Source organism: Dermacentor silvarum, chromosome 5, assembly GCF_013339745.2.
Source record: "Dermacentor silvarum isolate Dsil-2018 chromosome 5, BIME_Dsil_1.4, whole genome shotgun sequence".
NCBI lineage: Eukaryota > Metazoa > Arthropoda > Arachnida > Ixodida > Ixodidae > Dermacentor > Dermacentor silvarum.
The window spans coordinates 65911068-65934354 of record NC_051158.1 but is presented as its reverse complement, the minus strand read 5'-3'; the positions used below and the strand labels follow the sequence as shown (position 1 = coordinate 65934354).

Sequence of the window (23287 nt, the reverse complement as noted above, 5' to 3'; positions counted from 1 at the left end):
CCAGGTGCTTCTTTGACCAACACTATGTTTCTCGCTGCCCCCAGGCCTCGTCTCCATTCTGGCGTACTGCGACGCTAAACGGTGGCGGTGGTCGATAGTAGCACTCATGTGGCTGTTGCCCGTCAGCAGCTTTCTTGCACTGCCTTGGCATGGATGTTGCCGCTACGCCGCTACAATGCACTAAATATTTCGTTTTGCAACAACAAATTAACTGTATTCGTAGAGACGTTGTGACAGACGAATAATTGCCAGCTGTTTGAATAATTTATGTTGCAGGTGACATCTGCATGATGTGCGTGGAGAGGAATTAGACTCGCACCAAATTAATTTCTAGTTGTGTGACATTCTATATAAATTCGCATACCAAGCTTCAAACAAACTGTATTCATTCACTAAGAGTACTACACGAACAGATACGAGGACATTTTTTTAACGTCTGGCCACTATTCTCGTATCATACGTTCTTTTTTTACATGTACGCTCGGCTGCAAGTAAGAAAGTTGTTGGTAAGTGCCAGTCGCCTATTTTATATTTTAGCAAGTCCAGTAGGTGTCATGGCCCGTTAATGTCGCAGAAACAAACTAAGCAGGTTATGCGCTATACAGTATACTAAATTAGCCGCAGTCATTAGGCACACTGTATTATATAGATATGATGAATATTTGTTGTGAACATTTCTTTCTGTGCTAAAGACTATTTCAGCTAGCAGTGGTGTGCTGAGCGTAGACCCTACTTTGCCGTCCGCCAGTTACACATGCCACCACGTAGCAATGATCCCCGGTGATCGAAGCAAACTAACAATGTGCAGCAAATGAGCTTTTTTTTACTTACTAAACCCCCCATGTTCTACTAGGTATCAAGCGTGTACTCCCAATAAAGCCCACCTACCTTAGGTATACTGCTTCTCATTTCGCTCTAGATTTAATACTACAGAAATTGCAATACGGGTAGTACAGTTTGCTGAAGTGATCGGGCCCACGCCATTAAAGAAAGAAAAATGTTCAGGTTCTAAATATATTTATAACGTCTAACTTAGCGACGGCAAACAATTCTTATGAGACCGTCTCTGCTCGAGAGAATTGTAGTGTCCTAGCAGATATAAGAGATCTCTCAACTATAAATATAAGCGCATTAGGTAAATTTTACACGTAAAAACTACGCTTAGTACAGAATGACGCGGTATGAGCTGTTTTATAGACACGTAGAAGTGAAAGAGCTTGGGAACGGGAGAAAGAAAGAGGAAGTAGAAATATTTGAAAAAGAAAAAAAAAAAAACAAGACGAGCGTAAGGTTCACTGTAACGCTTGGAATTTTGTCCTTTTAGCTAGGAAGGCTACAATATTTTAGTGCAGCTGACAATCAATTTTACCGTGTTCATGGCATGATAAATATACGTACTGACCATTCTTAAGTTTTCCAGAACTTTTAAAAATTACCTGTTGCCGATAACATAATTGTAGTCCTTGGGATGGATTATTCATAAACATGGAGATTACTTGCACGATGAATTGAAACACACTTTAAAATAAAAAAATAACAATTCCACTTTCCAATTGTTTAGTTTACGGCGTATATTCCAATTTACGAATTGAGACAAATGTGTTTGGAAGACACATTCACTTGGAATAAATTTCCAGAATAACATCCGTTTAGAGATATGCGCCATCAAACGCCGTTGAAATGCACTGTTGTTCCACCTAATTTATGACAAAATGCTCTTTCATGCATTGAAGCACAAATGTAACTGGAACGCCGACGCATTTCGTCCAACATTCAGAGAAATATACAGGGTGTTTCAGCGAACACTTTCAAAAATTCTTAAAGTTTACCTGTGGCAGATAGCCCAATTCTAGTTAATGAGCCGGTCTACTCGAAGCGGCGGACATTACTTGCGCAAAAAAACTAAATGCATAATCGAATAATTAATAAAAATTCACTAATTAAGTTTTTAACTAATTACCTGATGGCCCATAATGTAATCTACAAATTGTAGCCGTGGAGTTCGCAAGGCGGATCCACTTGGAACGAATTCTCGGGATGACACCAGTTTCCGGATATTAATTCCCGAACTTTGCGGAGAAATGCATTGGCGTTCCAGTTAATTTTGTGCTTCAATGCATAAAGCGACGTTTTGTTAAGAAACTAACTGGAACGCCAATGCATTTCTTCGCAAAGTTCGGGAATTAATATCTCGAAAGCGGTGTCATCCCGGGAATTCGTTCCAAGTGGATCCGCCTTGCGAACTCCACGGCTACAATTTGTAGATTACATTATGGGCCATCAGGTAATTAGTTAAAAACTTAATTAGTGAATTTTTATTAATTAGTTGATTATGCATCTCAATTTTTTGCGCAAATAATGTCCGCCGCTTCGAGTAGACCGGCTCATTAACTAGAATTGGGATATCTGCCACAGGTAACCCTAAATAAATTTTGAAAGTGTTCGCTGAAACACCCTGTATATATTGAAACTGGTGTCATCCTGTAGATTCATTTCAAGAGGATACATCTTGCAAACTCAACTGAAATCAAATTCGAATTCTTAATACTTTAGCATATTCAGGTGGAAATACGTTTTATTCTACTTAGGTACAAAACACAGTCGACGTTATTTTGATGACTTCAAGTGGACGCTTAAATTACATCAGCAGTTTGTTCGAATCAGCGGACCGTAAAATATGTGCTCTGCCACCGATATTTACCATTCGAGGATGACTATTCTAACCGTACTAGGTTTTTAGTTTTGCATGTGACTTTTGCAGCTCATCATTAGAGAGATTACGTGTGTCTTCAAGGCGATTCCAAAGAACGACAAGATATGTATATGCTGTTAAAGTTGCGCTGTCGAGGTCTTCATAGGTTGCAATTCCAAAGACCGACAACATATGTATACGCTGTGAGAGCTGCACTGTCAATGCCTTCGAAGGTCCACAACCCATTGACTACTGCCAGTGGCCTTGCTACGCGTCGACCATAAATCACCTGCAAAAGCGAGGAGCCCAACCGTGCTTCGAGCAGTTCTCTGTAGTTATAGAGCAGTGGTATCTGTACAGGTGAAAAAGCGTGGTTTGAGCGAGGTACCTGTGCATGCGAGGTGTAAGAGCGATGTACGTGTAAAGTAACGAGGCTTTTACTGACACATCCTTTTTAGCATGGTGATCAGGGTCGGGTTAAACTTCTCGATGAGCCTATTAGCCATGGCATGGCGAGAGGTGGATCAAAAATGCCTGGCAGCATGCAGACCGCCGGTGCCTGAAATGAGTGTTCATGTCAAGCATGCTTCTTGCTAACTTACGCTCTTTTTGCAGACCAATGCGGGAAAAAAACTAAGTCAGTCCTTCGGCCATATGATCAGCATCCATCGTAGGGAGTACAATGGCATCTGAACAGTATTTTACTAGAGTGTACTCGAATGGGGGAGGGGGTCCAGCGCACGCCTTAGCAAGCGCCGAGGGTGAAGCAAAAAACGCGGAAAATGTGGCGGCGCTGCCGTCGCCTTATTCTGAAGCTCCGGCCAATAAACGTTGGCTCCGGCTGTTTCGGTAGCGCTCATTGGCTGAGGCGAGCTTGCGGGCTGAGTATATAGCTGTCGTCTGCTCGACGCACCGTCGTTGTTGCGTCGTTTGCGTTCTTTCCGCTGCTCTTTTTCCATTTTATTTACAATAGATCGGTGGGGAATAATCTCAGTGTTACCGCCACCTAGTATTCGCCTGTCAAAGCTCCATGCAGCTGCGGTAGGGTCTCCGACGCGACAAGCGTCCGACCGGCGAGCGGGGCCGCTCATTCGGAAGAAAGTGACGGTGGCGCCACCTGGATTTTCAATAAAAAATGCCTCAGCGCAGAGCCCTTGTTGGACCCACTCCCCCAATCTAGTACACTCTAATTCTACGGTCAGGTCTAAACAGTTGCCAATGTCTGATTTCAACAAAGAGAACATATTACGTCGACCGCAACACGCTAAAAGCAATGCGTACGCCAGGCCTGCGGCTCAGTGGCACAACACCAACTTAGCATTACAGTGTTGCTCACTGGCTGCTAACGCATGAATTGGGAAAACTGGTGGCAGAGAAGTCTAGCTTTTTTAAAGAACGAGTAGCAGTTGCCTTATTGTGACTTGAAGCTTCTGTCGACTCTAGTGAAGAGGAATTTTAACGTGCGCTCGTTGTGGCGTTCCGGAGATTTGTATTTTCATCCATCGCACAATATATCACAAGCACACACGAGGTCTGTCCTCTTTTGGCTGGACCATGCTGAGACACAGCAATGTTGCTTCATAGGTATTGTTTATACAATGAAGTTTAAGGACGTAGCTTTAATAAAGTTGTCTGAAACGTAATTATAGTGAGTATCTGGATCGTGCGGTCATCTTACACCCGGTACGTTTCATAGCGCGAGACCGTGATGTGGTTGGCTATGCATATAGCGGTTAATGGTGAATGTACCTAATGTCGGGCTTCGTGGAAATCATTCTCAGAACCAAGAAATAGCAAACCACGATTTCTCTTTCTGGTAACCCATTGCTTCGGAACTGGGTCTGGTCGGTTAATCACAGTATTACTGCCCATATGCCGAAGAACTGAATTTTTTCATCTATACCTTACATTTCGACAACTGCCATTCCTGCCACCAAGGAACACATATGTATTTCATCACCTGTTTCATTAGCTGTGTCACGACTTTTTTTTTTTTTGCTTTACAACGTTGACAAACAAAGGAACACCATGACGGTTCTCGGTGACCACAGGGCAGACATCTGCTCTTTCTGCGCCTTCTAACTCTAGCAGTTGTCGCTGTTGGGATGGCTCTTCGCACAGAACTTCGAATTCCTAGCTTTCGCTAAGCTGTTCCATACATTAGCTTGATGCTATAGACCATGGCATAAACTAAACATTGGTTATTTCCTTGGAGTGCCAATGGAGTTTCTTTTGAACTCTTTTAAATCATTTGAAACCTTCCATTGATTCGTAAGTCAGTAGCGTCTGCTAGCGATCGGAGTGACTTGCATTCTACAGCTTCCAGGAATAAAGGAAGCTTCATATGACATCATCGGACAATCGGTGCTGTAATCATATGGTCTTGAATGTTTTCAAACGCTGGACACGTTAGTTATGTCAAGTCAGTGCTCAAAATACAGTGAAAGTATCTCGTCTTTGTCCAAGTATCTTCATTCTCCACCCGGGTCTTGTGAAATTTCTGCAGATAGCCTTCCTTGCACAGTCAATCGTTGCTATTGCGACACAGCTTTCTTCACAATCTGATAGTTCAATGAATAGGGGGTACTTATTCGGCCAATGACTTCACCGCTTAAACTGACGCCCGCAGCTAGGGTCCACTTTTCTTGCTGGTAATCTTGCCTTCATCTCAAGTGCTAGAACATGCGCTAATTAAACAACGGAGTGAACTTACGTGGCTTGAAAACCGAAAGGCGCCGCTTGGCACAGGCATCGGATCAAAGATAGTTGTTGCGGATTTATTCTGAGCTTCATCTTGCAGCACAAGAGTTTGTCAAAATATTGTGTATTGTGTCTTGCTCGCCTTTCTCTCAGAAGCGCGTTATTATCTTTGGTGTGTCTGTTGATTCTCAATCCACGTACGCCATTACATGCCATTACATGCCTAGCTGTGAGCCAAAAGAAGCTAATATAGCTGTATCTTTGATGCAGTTTATTCAGTGAACTTGCATTCGTGGGATTACGTCATTTAATAATTTTATGAGATATATCATGGCAGGCTTCCAGAAATGTGCCAGAATAAACATTATTATGCCCATGAACACTCACCAAAGAACGAAATAGACGCACCAGTGCACACGCAATATTGTAAAAATACACAGCACAATTTACGAACAGTAGAGGCGAGACATATTGAAATAAGCTAATGCTAAGCATTTGCGGTCTCATATATTTTACCTTCAATGTAGGGATGGGCAAAACGGCTCACTTCAGTGAGCGGCTCGGAACGGCTCAGCTCACTGAAATGAACCGGTTCACTTGAATGGCTCACCGGTTCACTTAAATGTGTCACCTGTGTTATGCATATTCTATAGTTATTTGGCTTTGAAAAAAAAACGATATATGCATAATTGAATAACCGTGTTATTGGTATTTTCGTTATGTTAGGGATTATTTTTACATAGATTAAAAGCATGAATTTTTAGTTGTAATGACACGTTCTTTTCTCAAATCGAGGTTAAAATGCTTATAATACTGTAACAGGCAGAATGCGACGTACTTTTCTCAGAAAAAAATGCAACTTCATCGTCATTACAGGAGCTTTCTGTTTTTGTGGTACATTAAAATGAACTTTGGTCGAAATAAGAACACAAAATTATTTATATTCATTCTTATTCATTCATTCTTTATTCATTTATTCTTTATTAATTTATTCTCACGCTCACTATAATATGAGTGAGCTGTAACGCCATGCAAAATGAATGTCGAAATCATTTCTTGAAGTACAATACAAAAATCATACTAAAGATCCACAAAAGTACCACACGTATCTTTCGTTTTTTTTTGTTTGTTTTGTTTTTGCTCTCTTGAGAGCACGCGCGATACTGGCGATCATGCCATCATGCGCCAGGACAAAAGAAAAAAAGAAATGAAGTTCTAATACAACAAAACAGATCACTCGCCTCGTTTTATTGACGTGCTAATGATACACGCTCAGAAAATGCAGTGGATGCCATGGGCGACATTTTCATGACTACGCTAGTTAGCACAAATGAAGACCAGGACGTAAACTGTACGTTCAGCTGTTGTCTTTAAAGACACGGAAGACCATCTTCGAAGTGTTGTTGCACCAGCGCACGATGTGCGATCGGTGAGAGTCGTGAGACATCGTTCGAACAGCAGCAGGCAACGAACGGTACCATACTTTGTCAATTAAGGCTTCTTTACTTCTCCCTTCGGTGGCACCGGGACGTACAAAAAACCAAAGGGACTGCTGCGCACACCAAACTGCGAGCGAGTACGAGAAGCGCGAGTCTGCCCACGCCGGCCACCATTTGTCGGTCAGAAAACGAAATCTCGAAACCCAGCAGAAGACAAGGCTCTGACGGGCCGACGGCACGGTCCGGCACGGTTGATAGAACGAGAGAGAGCCGGCTTCCTCTCTCCGAAAGAACCGCCGCTCACTTTTACTGAACCACGGCTTGCTCGCTCTATAAAAGAGCGGCTCAAAAGATCCGTCTCGCTCCTGAGCGACCCATCTCTAGTTCCGTCTCTTCTGCTGGGTGCTACTTCCGCGCCATCTATTAGCAGTGCGAGAAAGCAACTGCCCTCCAGCCCATCCTCGCAAGAGTCGCCTCTACCCCGTCGCCTTCGACTGCCTTTTGAGCCACTCATCCTCTGCTTTGTTTGTTTTGTTTGTGTGTCTTAAAAAAAGGATTTCATGTGGCATGCGCTGCCGGGCTGCGCGTTCCTTTACGTTTTTTTTTCTCTTCACGGGCGCCTTAGATGATGCTGCTTCTCTTTCCGCTGCCGCGCCTGCGACCTGTTTCTCTTCTCGTATCTTTCAGTCCCCACCGCCCTGTGCAGCGCGGTTGAGATGTCCTCTATTGAGAGACAGTTATCGCGCTGCTCTTAACTCAAACTTTCACCCTTTCCCAATATAATCTCATTCTCTTGAAGTACGAGTGAGTCGTGGTTCAAGTGACCGGCGGTTCTATCGGAGAGAGAACCGGCTCCCTTTCTCCCAAAGAACCGCCGCTCACTTTTACTGAACCACGGCTTGCTCGCTCTATAAAAAGAGCGGCTCAAAAGATCCGGCTCGCTCCTGAGCGACCCATCTCTACTTCAATGTGCCTACTAAATATAAAACAATGTTTCTCGTCATGCATTTCGCTGTCGTTGAGGCCGCTGGCACGTTGAGGCTGTGTAGCTGATCCCGAACGACGCCACCATGGGGCTGCCCATGAAATGGCATAACTTACAGCTGCAGAAGTGGCTGTTGGACAGCCACAGTAGCCGCGGCAGTCTTGCAGTAGCTCTGGGTACCGCTCTCACCACCACCAAGCCTGGTTGTCGAAGTCACCCAGGACGGCGGAGGCCTCACCAGGTTGCCTTGACCAATTCCTCAACAGGAGCACAATTATTTTAGGCTTGACACTCTCCACAAGGTGGGCGTGGCCAAAATCGTCTTGGCTCCCTGAGCTCGTGACTACCTCGCTTTGTTGCCTGGAGCGGTTTTACAGCAGGACCCTCACAGCAGAAGAACGACGTGTTAACGTCTACGTAGTTCTCATGACCGGGCGTCCTGCGAGAACTAGTTCGCTTTGAACACCGAGCAGCGCTGGACACCGCCACGCAGCACGAACTATTCGCTAAGAATGCATTGCACAATTTGTCGTCGCTTCCGCATGGCGAACACCACGTTTGTTTTTCTCGTGTGCTTCTAGATATTTCATGACGCAAGAATATGAATTTGTGAACATCATGTTTCTATTTTGTTTCGCCTATCATGTTCGGCTTACCATGTTTATACCTTCAACCCTAAATAAAAATTCTTCTTGCCCCTGGCACTAAAAGTTAACATTGGCTTCTAGAATGCCAGGAATTGAATTCAAAGTGCCCACCTACTTTTTTCGTGAAATAATTTGTTTGTTTTACATATATTTCAATAGACGACATCGAAGTTGGACCCGAGCTAAAGCTTCCTCCTAAGAGGTATACGTGGTGCAAATAAAAAAATGTCCAACTATATGTGGCCTATCTGTATGCAGGCTGGCACTTAAGTCGTCCACATACGTTGGATTGTGGCTGATAAAGAACATGACGTATATCACTAGTTATTTAAAGTGAAACTTTCCTTAGTGTTCATTGCGGTTCAGCGAGCGTGCGTCATCGCTACCACGCTTGATATATTTCTAGATATAGACTATAGAAAGCATAGGCAAGAAATGCAAATTATTGAATATCTCTGCTTTCGAGGGAAGATTACCTCCACATTGGAGATATGTGTTATAAGAGCAAATGCTTGTACACTGAGACAGGGAATAAATAAGAAATTTGAAGAGACACGCTTTCACGATGATGTCCGCAAGTAATAAGACAGCAACTATCATGACAGAATAAACTTGAAAACAAAACAAGGTCAATGATCGCGGCTGAAAGCAGTGCTTAAATCTTCACTGCAATAATTACTGTTGAAATATACGTACTTCAACACAGTGAGTCTGGCGAGGTGGTGAGGAGCGGACTGAGCAAAGTGCGCTTAGTAGTAAGGCACCTCAACTGCGGATTAGGTGACAATAAGTATGGTCACTTTATTTCATTGTTGCGACTTTTATGTGTAGATTATCAGATTGTCACTAAAACGGAAAGTAGAGGGAATAAAGTTTTGTAGTCATTCTTCGTCAAGCACACGTGCTCACACCTTCAATGCTTCTATCCTTTCATTTCAGACAACAGTGGTGAGCCAAGGGGACATTTACCATGAAACTGGTCCTACCGGTCGCTGTTTTTACTTGCAGTTTTTCATTTGTCGCTGCGTGTAAGTGATTTTTTTTGCGGAGTAGCTGTGGTAACATTGTTAAGAGTGTGGTAATTATGATGTGTAGTAATGTTGGCGATAGATAATCAAAGTGAACCGAAGTGAAGTACAAATTTCTATAACCGAATAGAAACAAGGAAAACGACCAGAGCAAGAGACAGAGTTCAATACAGCAATAGCTTGCGAAAAAATAAACTTCAAATCAAAGTGGCAATCTGACCGTGCAACTTTTATTTGTCAGGGCAACATCTGTTTTCGTTGGTACAGTCAGTAAATGCGTCGCTGCTTGAAAGCTGAGAACACAGCGCAGCTATCGAGTAGTAAGGTGAAAGCTTGGTTAAAGCAATTATAGTTGCTCAGAACAAAGCATTAGTTGCATATGGAACACTTCAAATATTATTTTTATAAAACATGAAGGCAAACAAGCTACAGAGAGGCATAACGAATAACTACCGATATACCGTCATATGGTGTAAGGACATTACCTGTGGCCTTGTAACGTATCCTAAGGCTGTTTTACTCGTTATTCATTCTAAAAGTAATAAGAACTTCAAGGGTATACATCATGGTGAGCCACATTCGGAACCGGAATAAATCTTGTATTTCTTGTATGAAACGCCTGGCCTTTCTGAACAAGAATCAGTCAATTATTTGCGTAAGCCCGACATGGTTTTGTGTTAGAAAATCATAATTTCTGATTGCGATGAGATAACCTGCAACACCCCATTTTTTTCGCTTTCGGCAGCATTTATCCTTCCACAATGCCGAACCGAATTTTTAGAAGTATTGCGAGATTAGCATCGTCATGTCAATTTTAAGGCTAAATAAAACTTCCAACCCTGCCTTACGTTACTGAAGCACTTTCTCTGCAGATGACATTGTTTGGCGTCATTTCGTTCGAGGGTTTGCCTTCCTATTTAGTAGCAAAGGATGTATAAGGAAACAAACGAGGAGGTTAGGCGAGAACACAAGGCGCTGGATCGTTTGTCTTTCTTATGTAGTTGCTCAACGTACGCTACTCTACACGAAAATTACCCATCAATAAGCGCCAAAGTTCTACCATATTAAGGTCTATTCTGGTTCGGAACCTACAATTTAAAACCAGATGAGAGGATCAAATGAAAAAAGGTTTTCAAGAAGCGTAGTTTCCGTGGCAATCGGTATGCGCTGACTCGTCATGGTTGCGAGTACTGGCAGTGTGGCATAATATGAGGTGCAGCGTAGACAACAAGCGGACTTTCAGAGCACTAGTATCCAGCAGCGTTCATGGGCGGCTAAATAAATACCTTTACTGACAATGGCGACGCGTTGCGTAGCATTTAGCTTTTATGTGGTGTTGTCAGGTTAAAGTGGGTGTGAAATTTTGGGCGGGAACATTCCGCTGTAAAAAATAATACAATTCGTTTTGGTGTCCTGTGCACTTGAAACATATAAGAAAGCCACGCTGGATGCTTCTTTGACATTTACTAATAACGGCATTGCCAAAACTAAAGCACTAAAGCGATTAGAAATTTTGTCAGCCCGCTAATAATTGCAGCCACTCAGATGCAGCCAACTGCATATGAGTGACAAGAATCGACATTATATTTTGCGGCGTTTTGTGTAGAGCTACACAAAACGCCGCAATATATAAAGTCGGTGTTAGCCAGTCAGATGCAGTTGTGCAACTACTAGCGTGCTGACAAAATTTCAAATTACACAAAACGACACAAAAGGGTCCCCAATGGTAGCACATCCAAACAAGAGAAGGATAAGAGCCAATAGAAGAGAAGAGAGCTTGGCTCGTGCTTATTGAATGAATCCGGCAATTGCTCTTCCTGTATTTCGTGCCTGTTATGAAAATTTCCCCTCTCTGCCTCGGGCCCCTTCCCTTTCTTAAAAAGGGAATTGAAAGTTTATTCATTCATTCATTTCCGCATCAAATGATTCCTGAACAAAATTTTTTTTCTACATTTGTACTTAGTCAATGCAACTTGAAATGCACATTAGACATTTCTTTTGTTTCTTCAAAACAATATTGCGCAGACTGGGGCAGTATTGCCCCACAGTGAAGCGTTCTTGTTTAATACAACATTTACAGCCTAACAACCACTAAAGTTCTGCAACCAGTAACAAATGCACTAAAGCATGATGGTATTACGGTAATAATCTGCGACTGTAAACAGAAGAAAGAATTCTGGCCACAACTGCAAAATTACAAATGCATAAGACTCAATGGTTACTAAGAAAAAGGTCAAAAATTAGGCCTGAAATACATAAAAAGTATAATGGCTTATCCTTTTCGCTAAAGGAGATCTGAAAGTTGCGAGCGCCAATGCGAGAAAAAGAGCAAATATTAGGAGCTTATGTACTGAAAATTATAAAGTGTATTATATATTTCCATAAAAATATTGAAGTCAAAAAAGGGGGAAAAGGTTATAAATAAAAGTCGTAAAAACAAATGCGGAATATAAAAATTTACGGCGGGAACCATCTTCACGATCACGGTCGACGTTAACGCGGTGAGCATTCGCGCAATGTAACGACACACGGTTTTGCTGTAGACACTTTTATGCAGAATCGGCAGGAACCTATTCTAATATTTACATTGCTATGGTTAAACCAGGTGTTTCTGCCAAGGCTTTCAGGTGTTTCATGTGGTTCATAGTTGTATGTGTTGTCTGTTAGGTGTCTTTTTGCCGTTTTGAAACACAACTGCTTTCTGGGTGACACGGTCTAGTAAAGCAAGTGTGTGCCTCTAGCCATGTCCTATATGACAAAGTGTAATATTGTACTAAATAAATAAAAAAAAAAACACTCTGCGGAATTTCTAAAAATCGAATGTGTAGATCGCAAAATTCTAATGCTTGAGCTCGTCAACTCGAACAGGTGGAAATTACTTAGAGAGTTGTGTCGGCTGGCGCTCAATTGATAAGAGGACTCTGCGAAGTGCGCATGCGCCACTAAGTGTTAAAAGCAGAGTCGCGCTCGCTAGCGGTCTCCTTCTTGCCCGAGCCACGAACCCACAAGCATGGGTTAATAAACGTCGTTCACCGGGAACTTGTCTGATCCTTTTCGGCACGTCTGGCGCAAAACGTAACACAGGATAAATCAAAATGCACAATAGACTTTAACAAAATAGATCTAATTAGGTTTTTAAATCATTACCTTTGGCCACATATTGCAAATTACAAATTGTAGCCGCTGGTACTCCAAGATATTTCCGCTTGACAAAAATTCTGTGGATGACACTATTTTCTAGATATGGGCGATCGAACTGCTGTAAAAATGGACTATTATTCCACTGACTTTTTTAACAGAACACCGTTTTATGCATGCAAGTGCGAAACTAACTGCACCACCAATGTTTTTATCGAAAAAGTTTCGCAAATATTACCATTCTATTCAGACGCGTCGGGTGTCCCACAGTAGTGTGTGCTGGCCCTGTGTCGTGAGATGGAGTCCATTATTCATTGGTGTCTGAGCATGTTTGATGATGTAGTCGGTGGGTGGCACGGGCGGTAAATCTTGTAGTTTGCGTATATTTATGAACGTCGGGAGACCTGTAATAGTCCGAAGGATTTGTCGGTAGAGTACTTGAATGTTTTTTTTTCGGATGTTTTTTTTTGAAGGTGTTACGACTGTACCTCCATAGGTAATTTTACCAATTGCGATTGATCGGATGAGGGTGGTGCAGGCTGCCTGCCGTGCCCCATCGAACTTGTTGGAGACGCGCATTACTAGTGTGCAAGATCCTGGGCCATTGCTTTTTGAGCTCAGTAGTCCAAAATCGTCCCATATTGCAATTGCGGATGGGAATCCCAAGAATTTTAGCGTGACCGTGGGTGGCCCTGAGTTCATGCTGACCGAATGTCAACATTATTGCCTGCTGTGGCAGGAGGACGCTTCGTCTGCCATTGACACATAGAAGTTGCCTTTTCTGAGGTGCTAAGGCGAGTCCTAGTTTAGGAAGGATGTCTTAGAGTGCATTAAGGGCAGCTTGAAGTTCGGTGGCCATGCGCTCAATGTTCGCTCCATAGTCTTGTGCTTCTGTCAGAATGGTTATGTCATCCGCATATATGGTATAGCGGGCGCTAGTGCTTGTCTCGAGTTCGTGGGGGAACAGTGAGCATGCCACATGAAAATGCAGTGGTCCCAAAATCAAACTGTGGTTGACTCCTCGATCGAGTAAGTGGCTGGAACGGCATTGCTGTTGCTGCGAAGTCGAATGGGTGTGGCTTCAAGAAATCTTGCGATCCAGACTATTGTTCGTTGGCTGCGATATATCCTTGCTAGACTTGAGTCAGTGTGAGGAAATAGTCCTGGTAGAACTTTGGAAGTAAGAAAATTCTAACTGTACAAGTAATTTTGTATCTAGATAGCGGACGGTCAATTTGTATTAATAACGTTACCATAATTTCTTTTATTCTACTTTGAAAAAAAATTGGCTGTGGTTTAACTTTTATAAACCTAGTCAGCACAACCAAAAGGTCTGTTTAGCTTGCTTTTGCAAAGACTATGCACACAGTGTTTCATTAAAGTTAGGCTTTAGTGCAAATCTGATGATGCGCCTCTGTGTTTCTTGAATGGTGACGAAGGCGGTCTTTGCTTAAGATTTTGCAGCCTGCCGTCTAGCTATACCTACTGGATGATTGGATTCAACCTTGCTGCGCACGCACCGACGGCACAGCCGGCGCGCCATCCGTGGCGAAACTGAGCAACCAAGCGCCGGTGAAGCAGCCGTCTTCTAGTCACGTAGTTCCGTAATGGCGAGGCTCCGAGTGAGCGCCGCGGCGAGGCCTCTCTGCGGCGGATCAGGTGGCGTGACGCCACACCGGCCACACATTTGCGCTGCGGTGGCTCAAAGTCATTGCGAGACGATGAATGACCATGCGAGATATGGTGTAGTAGAGATCTCGCTCTAAAATTGGTGCGCTTATCAAAAAATGCATGAGCCATTCCACTATGTGAAGGTGGATGACCAGCGAAGCGGTTTAGCGCAGGACACAGAGGTAACACAGAATTTTGAACAAAGGTACGAACATATTTGTTGTCCTGATCGGTCGTCGTCGTGACGATAGCTACGCACACACATTCGCGCATCAGCTGTTATTAAATCTGTCCGTAACGTAAGACAATGAATGGCTCATACCCCCGTAAATGCGGCCTCGCCATTACGAGGACAGAAGAGAAGTGAAATTCCACGCTGGAATTATGGGCGCCAACGAGCCAGCTGGGGAAGAAGACGACGACGCTCAACCCATTGCAGATGATAATTTTTCCACGCGGGCGCCATATTTTCCCGGATCCCAGCCATAGACAGCTAGCCGCATCCTGTCGCTGTAAAACAACTGCTATAGAAGTTGTCCTATAGTGGATAGTTGTGTCTAGTTGTGTTTAGAAATCCGGTATAGAAGGCTCTCACAGCAAAGCAACAATCTCAGTTCTGCTACTGTGCATGGTCAGCGTCTGTCTTTTACAACCTCGCATGACACCGCGATTATCTGAGCTTCATTTTGTGGTTGGTGCATTTTCTTACGTTTCAGCATGCCCAGAAAATGAAGAGGCGGTGCTCTGCGATGGAAATGGCCTGGTCCCGCAAGTATACTGTGGTGGTGCAGGTCTTGACGACACATGGCGCTGCGAATATAGCGACGATGCGATGTGTGCGTGTCAAGCTCCTTACGCACGTGAAACGAACAACGAATGCGTGCTTGTAGAGAAATGCAGTAAGTCACTCTTATGCCTGCATTGGAAATTCTGTTAACTAGGCCATGAGGCCAACGAAAATTCAGTATATCTCCGAGCGTTTCACTTACAAGCACTATGCAAATTCAGGTTTAATATGGTTTTGCGCTTCGATGCTTATCCACAAATGCAGGCTGTTTAAAACGATTGTTACATCCCGTCAAAACAGAAAACAATCCTGCCTTACTATAAATTTTTGGTCTTTATTGCGATAGCAATTATATGGACGCTCCATATAATTCATGCTTCGCCATTCGGACGAAACTGCGATTTTCTTTTGCGTGTAAACCCAAATATACTGGCTGCTTTGTTTTAACGGTAAGAAATGTAAAATTTAAACATTGCCTGTGGCATGTAGGCTTTCCTATTGGACCTATATATTTCGTATAAGACTAACAGAGATTTCTATTGGAATTCTCCCTAGCTACGCATTATCTTTTACAAAGCTATACGCACTCTTGCGGCAATAACAGTACTGTTCACCGCATTCTTCGCGGGGAGTGCGGATTGCCACTTTCCCCAGAATTATCGCGGGACGATGATTTATCACCAGTCAATTATCATATATGTGGAACTTCAATTGATTTTATTTTTGTCTCCTCTATCCGCGCTGCCAACGTGTGCGCGCATGCAAGTCGCATGTATCCCCGCACAGGGTATTTTGACTGATGTCATATCAGGTCGGCACGCTACAAGCTATGTGCGTATCGCTTGCTCGACTCGATCACCATATTGTTTAGTCATAAGTCACTCTATCAGTCAAGCATCTCGCCGACACTTGGTTTCTGGATACGCGGGAAAACTCACACCGAGTACTTCCTCCGGCTCGGCATACACAACACCATGGAGGAGATAGCCGAGGCCCAGGAACGGGCCCAGCTAACTCGGCTATCTACAGCGCCGGCCGGCAGGTGGATCCTTGAAGAGATTGGACTGGCTTCGACCAAGAACTTGGCTAGCAACACCCACATCCCCAGAGAAATAGGGGAGAAGGTCGTCGTCGCTCCTTTGCCCCGCAATGTTCATCCCGTGCACAACGCAGGTCGTGCCAAGGCAAGAGAATCAACGATACTAAATCAAATCTACAAGGACAAGATCGAAGCAAGCTTTGTGGATGCCGCCGCGTACCTAGACGGTAAGGTTTTTGCGGTTTCCGTCATGGACACGCTGGGCAGTCATTAACTGTGCCTCGGTTCGGACGACGGATCCCGAGGTGGCCGAGCAAGTGGCCATGGCACTCGCCATGCAAGACGGTTGGAGAGACAGGGTGTACACCAATGCACGGGCTCGGCCTTACCCGAAAGCCTGGGCCTGGTCCGGGTCGTGGGACCGGGCCGGGCCGGTAAGGCAGTTTTTTTCACGGGCTCGGGCCGGGATTGGGCATGGCATGTGCTTTATGACATGGGCCCGGGCCAGCCCGGCCCATGCCCGCGTGGCCTGGGCTGGGCTCGGAATTTCTGGTGGTGTGCATGTAACGTGCAGCGAGTTATCCTAGCGCGTCTCGACTCTCAAAAACCTGTTGCCCCGGCGCAGCTGGAAGCTAGCAGTGCTACTCCGGTGTACTTCCCTTTTCTTCTTCCGTCGTATTTTGCGCTCTTTGAACAGAGTATAAAAGTACCGAAAGACCGAAGTCGCCTCAAACCAATGGATGCCATTGTATTCCTTACCTAAATCAATGTATTAATGCTTTCAGCGCGGTGCAAGCGCTTTCGCGACTTGCTGATTCTTCAAAGGCAAATTGGTAAAACGATGACAGGTAAGATAATTCGCCACGCGGCTGAAATATGGTACTGCGTCCATCCATGATTGCACGCATGTTCTCAACCGGCCGCCTAGCAGCAGCGTATTAAGCTGCACCATGGACGAACGAGAAGCTTTCTTTCTCCATTTACTCCATCCATGCGCTGCGCTCACGACCGGTCGTGGCTGCGCTTCGGCTATAGTGCACTAAAATACGGTTGAGTGGGACGAGTGGCTGGGGCGGCGCATGCTTTGCAGTGAGGCGCCCGATGTGGAAGAATACTGTGGCGGCGCTGCGATAGAAGTGGATTGGGCCGCATCAAGGTCGCGCCGTTGGAAACTGCTGGCGATACTGCTCGGCGGGGTCATGCGTACCACTTTGTGCGCTGGTATTTGCGTTCATACCTCTCAAATGGTGTTCATAATTGCATATGAGATGTATTTATGCCTTAAGAATAAATTCCTTTCATACTCTTCTTTATTTTATTTTTTTACTGCCGCTCGGTGATCTTTTTCTGTCTCGGGCCGGGCTCGGGCCTAAGGAAAAGGGGTGCACAGCGGGCCGGGTTGGGAGGGTAACGTAGATTACTTCCTTGCCCAGCCCGCGCTCGGATCTCGCCATAAAGCTATTGGTCGGGCTCGGGCGGGCAGCCCAACGTAACAGTGGGCCCGGGCCGGGCCCGGGCTGAAAAACTCGGCCCGTGCAGTGCTCTAACAAGGTGCATAGCGATTCGAAAGCAGCCGTGAGGGCATTCCAGAAAGGCCGGGTAGCTCGGCCGCTTGTTCAAATTCTGAAAGGCCGCCAAACATGGCGACAGCTTCACAAACTGCATCCTTTGGTTCCCTGCTCACGTCGGGGAGACCGAGGGAGTTCCTCTGAAACTCAAAGAGGCTGCCGACGAGGCTGCACGTGGCTTTCCCGACCTTTCATACTCTCCCCCCGGACACAGGGACGCTCCTATCACGCACGATGAAATTACTAAATTCGTTTACTCAGCGAGAAGCGTCTTCCCGCCGCCTCATTCCAAGCTAAGCAGGCCGCAGGCGGTCATACTCAGACTCCTGCAAAGCTTACTCCTACTAAAATCCGGCGTCCCTTAACCGCATATATCCTGACATTTCCCCGAATTTTTCTTGCGCGTCCTGTGGTGAGGCTGCTACGTTGTCTCACATGCTCTGGGAGTGCGTGTCGTTGGACCCGAAGTTCACCAGGGAAGAGTGGGACGCGCTCCTGCGAAGTCCCGTCTTCGAAGACCAAATCCTGACCGTGCTGCGCGCCCATGATTGAGCCGGCAGGCTAGGCCTTTGGGTCCCGTCTGGGATTAGCCGGGTGCGTGTTTTATCGCGTTTTGCTGGACCTAATAAAAGTTTATTTATTCACTCACTCACACCGGGCTCGGTCTAGTACGTCCGGTACTGCAACACTGAGCAGTAAGCCATGCTGTCAGAGTGGGCAACTAAATTGCTGCCTTGGGAACGAAACACGTTATCTGCAATCCTACAATCAAGGCTTCAATCACCCAGCCAGCGAGCTGCATTGGCTGCAGCAAAGGCGTGAAGACGAGTCACGTGATGCCACTTCCTAAGTCATAACAATAGCAGCGCCGGCCTCTCTAGTGGCGGCCCTCGACTCCAATACTGCTCCGCTGCCTTTGATGCATCAGTTGTTCGTATTGGCATCCATCTGCGAAAGATGTTCAATAGCCGAAGTAACTGCACTCTTGTTTCAGGGCCATTGCGTGGAGGAGTGATCTTACTCCTTTGCCCTCAGGTTAAACAAACTGCGGCTTAACTGACCACCAATCACAATCATTACATTCTCGATATCCGACAAATCATTCTATATGCCATTTTATGTTGTACGCAAAGCCAGGCTTTCGTTTGCAATGTCCTTATTCGTCCTACGTATCTTACCTGGCAAATTCCATATTACTCCGCTCGTTGTCTGTACTTTGATTCGACTTCATACTGGAGAGTTCAGCTTTACGTTTACTTTGAACCAATGAATGTAGCGTAAACCAGGTGGACGCAAGAAAGGCCACGAGAAGAATACGACTCCGTGTAACCTCCGCCTTGTTTCTGCTACGGTTATTGCTACGAATATTATTCGACAACCCAAGAACAGGTTTGCTAGGTCTCGTTCCATCCTCTTCAGGATATTTATATACTCCGGAATACGCGCGGTTGCCGTTTACAGATTATCGGACAACGTAACAACTGCCGGAATCACTCACTCTTTTTCGATTTCGAAACGTCATGCTGACAGCTGCAACGTTCGCGCCTATAGTGTGGTAAAGATCAGTGTTGTGCTTGCATCGAACCTCTAGCTACGCAATGCAAATAGCACGGGTGATGAAGATAACACTGGAGTGAATGAAATAGTAAGCGTACTCTTACGCATGTTCTTTCCTAATATCGTTGAAGAAAATGGTCCGTGTAGCTCTAGCAAGCTTTACATAAGGTCATGTGAGATCTGCTAGCTCTGAGCACTGCGCAACAGCTAATGATTCTGAGGTCAAACAAATGTACGCAGCTGTTATTTTTCGTGCAAGGAATAGGATTTTAGGTGGAAGCAGTGATCAGACATACCCATGTACTAGGGTAAGCTCATGAAAGCCTCCACACGGGAATGTTGAAAAACGTCTGAAGAAAGAAGGCTTTGTGTAGCATGCGCGGATTTGAAATAATGTGATTATCACGTCGGTGCAGCAAGTTGTGGCTGCCGATGATTTATTACAAACAAGGGAGCATGAACACTTTAAGCGGCATAGCTTAGGCGTTGGAGTGAACAATTAGCTAGCGTTCGATGACAAGCTCGCGCTCGTGCCAACACGTCCCGTGCATTCGCGCGCGCACTTCGTTGTCGTCTTCTTCTAGCGCGACATGTCAGTGATGAAATAACGTTGAACTACCACCGTCTATGGCAGCTTGGATAAGCAAGAACGCCAAAGCCATTCGCTAAAAATAGACTGCAGTATGAAAGCCACCAGACACCAAAATTGCAGTCAAGCACTGTGAGGCTACGAAAGCATTTCGAAAGGTTCTGGCATAAGTATTGATCTTTGGACGCAAGCAACAGCTATGACTCTACTTCTGACCGCTGGCTGTCTGTCTAAGTTGCGATGAAGGGAAGTGGGGAGGAAAAGGGAAGTTCGAGGAATCAGGGGCGCAATTCACTATGCTCCACCGTTCTTACGCAATTTATTGGCCAAAACGTTCTTACGCTCAGAGAAAGGTGCAACTGAAGTGACAAGCGCACTTAGCTTACTGCGGCGTTTGAGAGCTAGAAGCAAAGCTCGGATTCACCTGCAATGAAAAAAGTAAGCGCGGTGAAAATGTTTCAAAGCAGCCGTCACACCCGTAATTACACTGAACGTTTTCGCACACTTACAAGCAGCATCTCGTCATGCAAGCCAATAATTGTAGTCGGTACTATCTGAACTTCACGAGGTCTTCACTGTCCCAGGCTCCGCCATTGCTCGGAACCACTAGGGCAGCTCCATTGGAAAGTGGGAGTCACAACGAAATTGTGTAAAGCAAGAACAGTGGCCCTCACAGAATTCGTAGCTGCCGAGTTTGATCCTCCAGTAAGTGCCGACATATTATCTCCGATAGTGAAGTCGGAATCAGCAGATCCAATGGTTATTGCAGTAAAGAAGAATGGGCAATTTTGTGTGATGACTTCTGACTAACCATCAACGCAGCTAAAAAATGTTATAGTACCTACTTTTTCATGTTGAGGACATTTCTGCTAATCTAAATAGATAGCTTTCCGGGACGCTGGATATAAGGAACACCTACAATTAACTACCGCTGGACGAGAAAGGCCCGTCCACATTAAGCTGAACCGGCACAGACACCGACAAGGAAACTACAATACAAAGACGCTGATGATCGCCCGACTAGTTGGCAGATTCTGTCGTTGAGAGGCATTCTATCACATTAGGCCGACAAAGCTGCGGATACGAACGACGCAGTGAGTTGACAGCAGTGCGCTAGGACTTCGTCTTCGTGAAAGCGCAGAGCGAGAACATCGCACCGAAAATGCGATTGCCGCAGCAGCTGTGCTTTTATACACCCTATAATGGAAACATGCTTCCTTTTGAAGCGCGTGGCAGCCGAGCAACCGTACTCAAAGAAACAGCAGTGGACGGTGTAGGACAAGGACAAGGAATCAGCGTTTATTTGTTTGACGCGCTTTTATGTGCAGCGGTTGCTTATCCGCTGCTGATCTCAGTGCACGTGTTGCCGAAGTGGTGCATCATGCACTTGACGTTACCACATTACTTCCACCAAGATCATCGTCTTCATTTAATGGCTTCAGTGACGAAAAACGTGGAAGGCATATCGGTCTGGCGGTTTCTGGGCAGGCTGGCTTATGCGAAAGGTTGTTGGAGAGTCGGAAGGCACTTCGGCATGCGTCTGAGGATGTGCACCATGGACAGCTGGCAGTTGCAATTCCTGCCCTTATAGTGGTGGCGGGTCCAGGGTTGTTGCATCATCGGAAAGAGGATGTACTGCCGGGTCCTCCTCATGATGCGCCTTCTGAGGTGCGATGAGGGCCGCCGGATGACGTACAATGTACTCGGTCCCGGGTCGTACCGGGGCCTCCGCCCAGGCGTCTGATACTGCATGATGGAAAGAACTGTGTAAGCGCAAATGGTCAACATGAACGTGCCGGACTGTGTTCTGCGTCTCTACCAGATAGGTCACAGGGTTAACTAGCCACACTACATGCCCTTCCGTGAATTACACCTTATGTTGCCTGACAGTCTTCACTTATACCTAGTCTCCTTCTCCGAATGAACTGAAAGTCGATCTTCTTTGGCCATGCTACCGTTTTACCGCTTCTTGCTTGCTCTGCATGTCATCCCGAAACAATGGCCTTAGAAATGACAGTTTCGTGCGCGGCGTCGCTATCAGAAGCAGTTTGGCGGGACACTTCCATATTGCAAAAACAAGCGTCTTCCAGTGCCTTCCAGTGTCAAACCAGCGCGTTTTTTGACACTGGATCGCAGTGGGGACGCTGGCTCTCGCTGGCGCTCGCTGGGAGTCACTGGACACCGGTGCGATCGCTGGATAAGCACTGGGTCACGCAGTACGAGACGCTGTTTTCACTGCTATGACGCTGCGGCGCACTGGTGTGCGCTGTACACGCGCTGGTTGTTGCTGGAGTCCACTGGCTCGTACTGGAAACTGCACAGGTTGCGTTTGTGCCGCAGTGCTTCCAGTACGCAAGCAGTATAGGCGCTGTTGAATGTTAAATGCATGATACAATTTTATGGGCAGGTACTTGTCTCCTGTCCTAAATAACGCTATATTTTGGGGTCACAAATGTGTATTTCATGTCGCAGCTTGGAATAAAGGTGCGTGAGCTGCCCATGCACATGCGAAACTGAAGATCACTTCCGTTTTGTGCGTTTCTCTTTTGACTGGTGAGGATAGCTATCTCCTTGAACGAAAATACGCAAACGTAAATAAAGTCTCGTTTTCTAGTAGTTTGTACACAACCGATGACTGCGAGTTGTCGCAGTATTGTGCAGTCGACACGAAACCAAGCAATCGTTCAGACGCGTTCGAACGGAAACCAGGATGCCTGGCGCTGATTGATATTATCGCACCGTTAACAAAGCTGAGGCAATTCGTGCGCTTCCACCTACGCTAATGTACTAAACAATAATATTTAAAATGTTATGAGGCTAAAATACAAACATTTTAACATTCACCAGGTACCCGCACCGAGATCGTTAACTTCCACCGAAAATTAAGCCTACCGTACCCGCTGGTCAGTCTACACTTCATCGGCCCGTCTGGGCTGAGAAATCAAAAAGTCTAACAAGGACAAATCCCTCGATGTTTCAGCTTTGCCATGGCTGTTTTTAAACAGACGATTTTTTCTTGTCTACAGTGGCAGCACAACAAGCGATGAGCGCCGACGTGACGCGTTATAAACATACGTATATGTTCTGTCGCCGAACCCATTTGAGCGGTTTTTGAGTTTTAATCTTTTCTTGCTGAGTCATTGTGATTTTTTTCTGAGTCATGCTGAGAGTATGGTTTCTACCCCCACCCTTTACTAGTTTCCTTCACATAGTACCCACGTCCGAACACATTGCAGTGGTTTTTGAGTGTTAATGTATTTTCGCTGGGTCATTGTCATTTTAGGCGGCTGTTTCATGACCTACATTACACACTGATCATGACACTCATGTCATGACCTATCATTTATGTTCGTCATACACTGTTGTCATACTATGCCAATTTTGGTACCTACCAATTTAACGAAATGGCCATGAGAGCACCAAGACGTAGGCAGCTGTTTCATGACC

At 45.4% G+C, this 23287-nt stretch overlaps 1 long non-coding RNA gene across 1 annotated transcript in view; it reads left to right on the top strand.

Annotated features, from left to right (window-relative positions):
* The first annotated feature begins 464 nt into the window (after positions 1-464).
* Positions 465-23287, top strand: part of LOC125945839 (uncharacterized) — a 46175-nt gene continuing 23352 nt past the window's right edge. Inside the window, exons 1-3 of the long non-coding RNA XR_007467147.1 lie at positions 465-506; positions 9403-9491; positions 15017-15199. This is a non-coding gene — a long non-coding RNA (uncharacterized LOC125945839). The remainder of the gene's footprint in view (positions 507-9402; positions 9492-15016; positions 15200-23287) is intronic.